Raw genomic sequence first — 8,401 nt, 5'->3', positions numbered from 1 at the left:
ATGAGTTGATCACTCAAATCATCAAACCTCGGTTACAATATAACTGAATGTTGATGTATGTTTACTACATTGTACAATCATATGCCGTCATAATTTATTGATTGTTTTTCAACGGGATAAAAATTACGTCATTTCATATGCTATGTAAAAGAGATGGGTTTCAGCAACTGTTTGAAGATGTCAATAGAATTGGCATTCTTTATTGATTGTGGAAGAGTATTCCATAAGGATGGAGCTGTGCAAGAGAATGACCGGTCTAATATATATAAAATATGTCTGCGTGTTCTTGGTTGGATTAGTTGAGGAGAAGATATAGATGAATGACGAATATTTCTGGGAGTGTTCTGGAAGAAGACGAGTGATGAAAGATATTGCGGTGATTGTTTATGGATGGCTTTGTAGGTGAGGGTGAGGATCTTGGATTCTATGCATTGTTTAACTTGCAGCCAATGTAATGAAACAAGATCTGAGATGATTGGATCATATTATTTGCATTTTTTTAGAATGGCATATTTCATATGTATAATACGTATCCTACCCAGTTTACTTTATTTTAAAAAATAATAACTAAACAATCGGATTCCATCAAAGCTAAATTGTTTATCTAACTCAGTAGGAGGAGCTAATTACTTAATTAGCCCTCAATTAGCATTTTCTGTCACCAACTTTGGTGCTTAGTGCACATAATTATTATTGTTTTGTATTTACTTGATCTTGAAAATGGTTCTATGATGGTACCGAAACGTCGATCTCTCTTTTTGTCATTAAATTTTATATTGAAATAACTAAAGACTTGGGGCAAATCTAAAAGCTCATAACTGCGCTCCTCACCTCTGGTCTCGAAAATAAATAGTGTTGAATTTGGACTTTTTTAATTCCATACAGAGCTCTCAAAACCGAACATCTCATGTTTTTATATATTGACATAAAATGTCAACAAATCCTTGTCAAGACCTGTGCCTCAGACAATTACAAAGTAATTAAAATAGTTTATGCTAACAATGCATTAGAAGGATCAGAAACATCAGCAGATACAGTAGTAATGAGTTCTTAAAGATGGGAAAAAATGGACTAATGTTTTGTAGCGTTTAAAAAACATGCAATTTCAAAATGATTTTTGTATTTTAAAAGAGACATTTTAATGAGTAATATAAAACAGATTCCTAAAAATGTTGTTTTATATTATTAGCAAACATATTATAAGTGAATCCTTATATAATGAAAATAATATGTTTTATTACCTTTGATGTTTTCACTCCTGCAGGGTGAAATAACCATTCAATCATCTCTTTCTACTGAGGTAATTTACACAAAATAGAAATGTTTATTATGATTCCAATGATTTTATCAAACTTTGTAAATTATTAGGGTAACAATATTTGTAATCGTATTCATTTTATATACATTTATTTCACGAGGTAACAACGGTTAAAGGTACATTTGGAACCTGGCCACGACGACCGCCGAGTTGTATCAGAGTAAGTTCTTTAATTTTGCTTCATAGAGCAAGGTGGTATAAACTGTTTTCTCATGCAGCCAATTATTTCATTTCCAGGGTTAGGTAATATTAGTAACGACTTGACTTATTTTCTTGAAATAAATGTGTTATCTGTTTATTTGTCGCCCATGCTTCACACTCATAAACTCATCACCATAGTTCACTATCATTTTAAAATATTAGGAAATAATCACTTCTTTTTTATAGATCATATCAAATGCCAACTGAAGATGAAAAACAGGAAGTTCAGGAACTTTCTCAAAGAGTTTGCTGATGAATATACCGTTCGACTATTAAGTACCACTGGCTGCGTTTCCTTCTATTCGATACATTAAACATTGCATGTCTATCCCGCAAAGACATTTCTTGTCTTCACACAAGAAGTAACATTTCATATGACAATGTGAATATTCTTGAAGAAATTGCCGAAGTAACTGACCAGCATTTAGCCAGAGTGATTGTAAATACGTACAAAGAATGTTACCTAAATCATGCTATGGATCGCAAAGGAGTACAGGAGAGGAGAACATTTATAACGTCCAAAACAAAAACAATAATGGCAAGAGATAATTTTAGAAAATGGACGAAGTCAGATCCCAGAAAGATGAGAATCTTGTGACAAGATTGCCTTTACAAATTAATTAAAAATAAATAATTATGAAAAAAATAAATACAAAATATGTTAATAAAATAAAAAATAAAGAAATAAAATAAAAATGAATATAATACCAGTAGATAAAAGTTTGAAAAATAAAGTAAAAATGATGAGCAGAAAAAAGTACAGATGCGGGGCATAGTAACGAATAAGATGACAAAATGAATAAAATCTAGCAAGTCACGGAACATGAAACAACGACCATATCGAACACATCGAAAAGGTGATTTTTAATTTTCTTGGATAATGAGTAGCGGGTGGCAGCACATGAAATTAAGGGGTGTAAATTGTTAAACATGAGTGGTCCAGAATATCTAATGCTATGTTGGAAATAGTTGGTGTTGTGGTTGGGGATATATGTTATTGCTGGTTCTAGTGACATATTTATGAACGGTATTATTGGGAGCGAAAAGATTGTTAAGATAGCAAGGGAGAAGGAAGTGAGTTGCCACAAAACACCTTGCTGGGATAGTAGTGTAGGCTGGTATGTCGTTTATATGAATGTCGTGTATATTTTTTGTTAAAAGCAAACTTTGACTTTATTTCATATCTTGATAATATAAGGAATGAAAAAAAATATGTTGCCATTTTTTCAAATAACCCTATTAAAAATCAGAATATCACCAATAATACAAATTATGAATGTGGAACAAGTCCGTTTTGATGGTATTACTGTACCCATTATACAATCTTAACTATGTAAAGCGATAATCTGTTGGCCATCTTGGATTTCAAAATGGCCGCCACTAAAAATTAAATTCTTTAAATAATTTTTTTTAAATATGTGTGCATAAATTGTTGTTTGTACACCATGTTCTAAAATTGTCACTTCTCACAGGATTGTCTAAATATAAGGCTGTCTAAAGTTGTCAATGTTCTCTATATAACAGATATATAATACCCCACTATGACTATTAAATTAAATAATCATTCAAAGTTGGAGTTGCAAAAGTATGGAACAACTTAACAATTTATATCAAATATTCAACAACAATTACGTCTAACTAGAGGGTGAGCTCGCTTCACTCGCTCCCCTCTAGGAAGTGTAAACGAAAGTTCTCGAAATGATAATGACTCGGGTAAAAAGGTTTTAGAAGGACGTTCTCCTTGTACATTTTCTGTCGGTTACCATTATTGAAAATGCTTGACATTCGAAAAACTAAACCTACTCTGTTTCACAGTGTCTTAGATGATTAATAACATTTTAAAGTATAGTGTTTATTGTTTGGTAGGGCCTTTATAGGGCGGAGGTGGGGAGGCAGAGTTCATTTGAGGGAGATGCTTATTCGAGGGATTTTTTAGTTTTAATAATATCGTAACATTTATAATCAAATAAAATCCTCTAATAGATATGAAAAGTGGTAAAAATGTATAACAAATGCTTGGTAAATTATAGTTAACAGTGTGATGAATTCTATTACAAATAGTATATACAATATTGTGTGTATAAATGTGGATGGGCGTTTATTAGATAGTTGGGTAGGGGGGTGTAGGCGATTATTATTCAAAGTGATGTTTTATTGGGGAGGCGTTTATTCAAATAAATACCATCATAATACATTATTTAATTTAAACATCTTTTGAAACTTCCGCGACAGTGTAGGCCATTTCGGCCCAAGAAGGAAGATGTTTTAGATGGCTTGCAATATGGGCCCTAATGGGACACAGATAGCCTACAGTTATTCCTGCCAGCTTACTCAATAAAACTCGGCTATCAGGATTTTATTATTTTTATATATTACTGTACCTTCACACGTGCGGTCCGATCCAAAAATAAACAAAAAACTAAAATAGCTATAGCCACTAACGACCAACTTAACTGAAACCAGGTAGTTACAAGGTGAACCTGTGAACTCATCGTGAACCCGGAAAATACTTTGACCGCGTACAATTGAAATTGAGTTGAAAATCTACCGATGAATCAGAAATTTTGTTTTAAAACTCTTTATAATATATTCCTAAGATAGAAATATGGAACAATATCGTAATAGTGAAAACTGTTTTACATTTCGTGGTACACCTGAGATAGTTCAGGTCGGTATCCAAGGCAGAGATTTGTTCCAAAGTTTTTCCATTGTGCTCGCCTATGTCAGAATTAACCATAATTTATATATAGATTCTAAATTACAGATCTCATTTCTTTTCATGAAATTGAAACTTGGATCACAATATAAAACAAGTGCATTTATACCTTATTGTGAGATCCTGTATAAATATGATGTTAAATAATAAATGCGTTATTGCTATGTAATTCAATGTCTGAACCTTCAGGGCCATAGTCACCAGTATGGTTGGTAAGTTTTCAACCTGTCAACTTTTGGCAGAAGCTTGAAGGAAATACAGATACAGCTCTGCCTATAAATAATCTTGTGAATGAATGAACTCCTACTTCTCATCTTCTACAATCTCAACCAATTTCATTAGATATGTACCCCCTACAGACAGACCACCATTATACACTGGTTTGATGAGTGCACATGGTTGTGGTATAAAAACTCATGTACTAGGGAAAGAATGCCTGGTGATGACTCTTGCCCAAGATGAGTGGAGGTGGACAGAGATGACATCAAAAAGCAATTATTATGTCGACCCGGGGAACTATATGGCTTTTGGACATGTAGCATTGTGAAAATAGCGTTGAGGCCAGTGCTTTTGTTGAAACTGAACTGTATTACCTATACAACCAGTGACACAAATATCTTAAATGGAAAACATCTCTAAAGGACAGAAGCACACTAATTCTGCTTTCTCTCTACAACTTGCTTCTACAAATGCAGACAGAGAAAGAGATTTTGAGTTAAGTATCATTTTGTTTGAAAGAGGCTGATCATAAAGATATTAACTTGAATACAGAGAGTTGACGAAATCTAAATGGTGGTTAAACTATATCCCTATATATGTATATGAGAGGACATGTATGTGTGGGACCATGGATTAAAGAATCTTTAATCCATGGTGGGACTTGCTAGATTTACATCAATTGATCAGGGTCATTGAGCGTGGTATAATTGGAATAACACAAATTAATGATTTCATCAGAGCTGGCAAATCTAGTTAACATTTAAAGAGAGATGATATCCCGATTAATGAAGAATGCTGCAATTCGCACAAAGGTGTTTGTTGGCCATGGCATGATGAAATTGGACAGAAAATGTTTGAGGCATTGGTAAAAGTCTTGTAAGGCAAACTGTCTATATGGGATCCTAAGAAAAAGACGAATATTGGCAAAAAATATATATGACGGTGAATACAGGTGACAAACTTATAAAAGTAAAAGAGGACTCCTATAGAGATTATTTGGCGGTGAAATGAGGTATTTCAGTTATTTTGCCAATTTGTTTCTGAACAGATCAGTCTGTGGAAGTTTGATGGATACAGTAGTAGAGAACGAAGGAAGGTCAACTTACTGTATCGCATTCAAGATTAGAAATATTTCACTGAAGGACTTTGGCAGAGTTAGTTATCATTTAACTGAAAAAGTTTATGAGATGTTTTAATATGAAGAAGTGTACTGTCAGTACTGTAGACCTCTTGATGGACAACATTTTGTGTTAATCACCATGTTGTTGTCACAAGCATATCATTTTGTGTATTTCAATCTAATTTATTTAACTTACACACGTTTTAATAAGAAATTTAACCCATTTTTAAAAAATGGCGGCCATTTTAAAATTCAAAATGGCCGCCATTTTGTGTTAGTCGCCAATGTTGTTGTCATAGGCCTATCATTTTATGTGATTTCAATCAACGTCATAACTTGCACATGTTTTAATAAGAAATTTAATCCATTTTTTAAAAATGGCGGCCATTTTGAAATTCAAAATGTCAGAATACTAATGAATATAGGTTTATAATAATTCTTATATAGCAGAGAACCCATATGAACTTAAAATATTATTCATAATGGGTGTTACTTTGTCCAATATGGTACATTTATTGGATATTTTACGTATTGGCGGCCATCTTGGATTTGACACCCTTAAGCTTTTTTAAAAAAATGGCAACATATTTTTTTCATTACTTTACATCCTAAAGACACTAAATCAGCTGGAATTTTGCTTTTAACAAAAAAATGACACGAAATTACATAGTGGCCTACATTATAGGTTAATGTCCGAGAGTTTGAGAAGATTGAGTTTGGAAAATAAATGGGAGGAATGTCAATGTGACAGTGGGTGAGCGCCAGATATAGTTCATAGCTTTTTTTTTGTAGAATTTTTTTTATTGATGTTTGTTGGGCAAGTGCTGGCCCAGAAAATATTACCATAGCTTAAATAAGGAAGATTGAGAGTGCAATAAAGGGTTCTGAGAATATTAGTTGGGAGGAAGGAAGATAGCCTAGAGATGATCCCAAGGTTCTTAAGACACCTTGATCTCAGTTTCCTGGATATGGTGTCTCCATGAGAGGCAGTTGGTAACGCCAACAAATTTAATAGACTTTACAGAGGGGATTTCATGATTATCAATAAAGATTTTAAGTGGGGACACATCAATACCTCTAGTCAACTGTGGGGTTCCAAATAGGATGTAGCTACATTTGTTATGATTGAGGGATCGTAGAGTTTGTTGCCTAAATCAAAGTACTGGGACAAGAGGATAACGTTGGTATTAAAGGTGTCAAAAAGAGTTTAAATATTTTTGTTGGCATGAAAAGCTGTAGTGTCATCAGCATATAGAAAAATTAGCAGGTTTGAGGTACGGTGGATAAAAGGGTGAAGGGAACAGGAGAGGGCCAAGGAAGGAGCCCTGGGGGACGCCACAGGTGATAGGGCAAAAATTGGAAATGGAGTTGGAAATGGAAATATTTAGTGCATTGGGAGCAGTTAGTGAGATAGCTTTTTAAAACGTTAAAAGCGGGTCCTCGGATTCCATAATGATACCATTTAAAAGGTAAAATATTATGATCAATGGTGTCGAAAGTCTTTGAAAGATCGATGAAAAGTCCGATATAAAATTGACGATTTTCGAATGCATGAATAATTTTGTTAGTGAAATCGATCAGAGCCATGTAGGCGTTATGTCCTTTTCTAAAGCCATATTGCCTCTTGAAGAGAATGTTATATTGATAAATTAAAATGTTCTATCATAGATAACTCTTTCCAAGGCTTTCAAAAAGATTGACAGGATGGAAATAGGACGATAGTTAGAAAGGTTGGATTTGTGGCAAGATTGGTAAATAGGGGTAACGATTAAAAATATGACACAAGGGAAGGGAGATATGGTTGATAACATTAGTATGGAAATCATCAGTACCAGGAGCTTTAATGTTATCGAAGGAGGAGATAATTTTTATGATCTCATTGTATTACAACACATTTATATTTGTAGTAGAATTAATTGACTGCTAAGCATTTTGAATGTATTAATGTGCTTTGGTTTTTAGTCGCGTGCGACGCGACTCCACAGCTCACTATGTCGGTCGGTTGGTCGGTAAGCATTGACTTGAGAGCGCGACTGCAGCCATGTATATGGCCTTGTTAACCCCCTTCTTAACAACAAATGCCTCGAGAGGTTTATAAGTACAGTATCGGTTTTCTTCTTTTACATGAGTGAGTATAACATGGAAATATTAAATGAAAATATTTTTTAATTAGTTTCCTTTTACATTACAGATTGTTTGCCACTGAATGAAGATTGAGTTTAAACTAGATGTAATAACAGCAAATAACTTAATCAGGCTTCATTATCTGTAGTCTTCATGTTGATAAATTGATGTGTTTTATAGACAGGAGGTTTGTAAATTTAAATGCGTAGTTTCTGAAAATTAAAGGTCAAATTATAAATTATTATATTAACATTTTGGACAGATCATCTTTCAAGATCGCAATATAAGTCAAATCATTTTTGAAGGGTTAACACTGCTCAGCTCTCTGCTAGACATGCTGTCACAGTGCCATTTGGGTAACACTGCTCAGCTCCCTGCTAGACATGCTGTCACAGTGCCATTTGGGTAACACTGCTCAGCTCCCTGCTAGACATGCTGTCACAGTGCCATTTGACGTTTATTATCGATATTATATAAATATTATAGCAAACTAAGTACATCCTTGTCATTTGATTGGGCGCTTGTGGGTCACATGATATACAAATTACAAATGTTATATACCACTCTCGACAGTTGTTTACATTACTGCATACTGAAATTTTTGTTACACAAGTAGGCTTATAATTACGTTTCTTATGGGTCATTTAGAAAACTACAACTGTAACCGACTCGGCTTCTTTTCAAGATATTTGGGCTTCTTTTC

The sequence above is a fragment of the Antedon bifida genome, chromosome 5 (genome assembly GCF_963402885.1).
Source record: "Antedon bifida chromosome 5, ecAntBifi1.1, whole genome shotgun sequence".
Taxonomy (NCBI): domain Eukaryota; kingdom Metazoa; phylum Echinodermata; class Crinoidea; order Comatulida; family Antedonidae; genus Antedon; species Antedon bifida.
The sequence above is the reverse complement of the archived record's forward strand: the minus strand, read 5'-3'. Positions refer to the sequence as shown.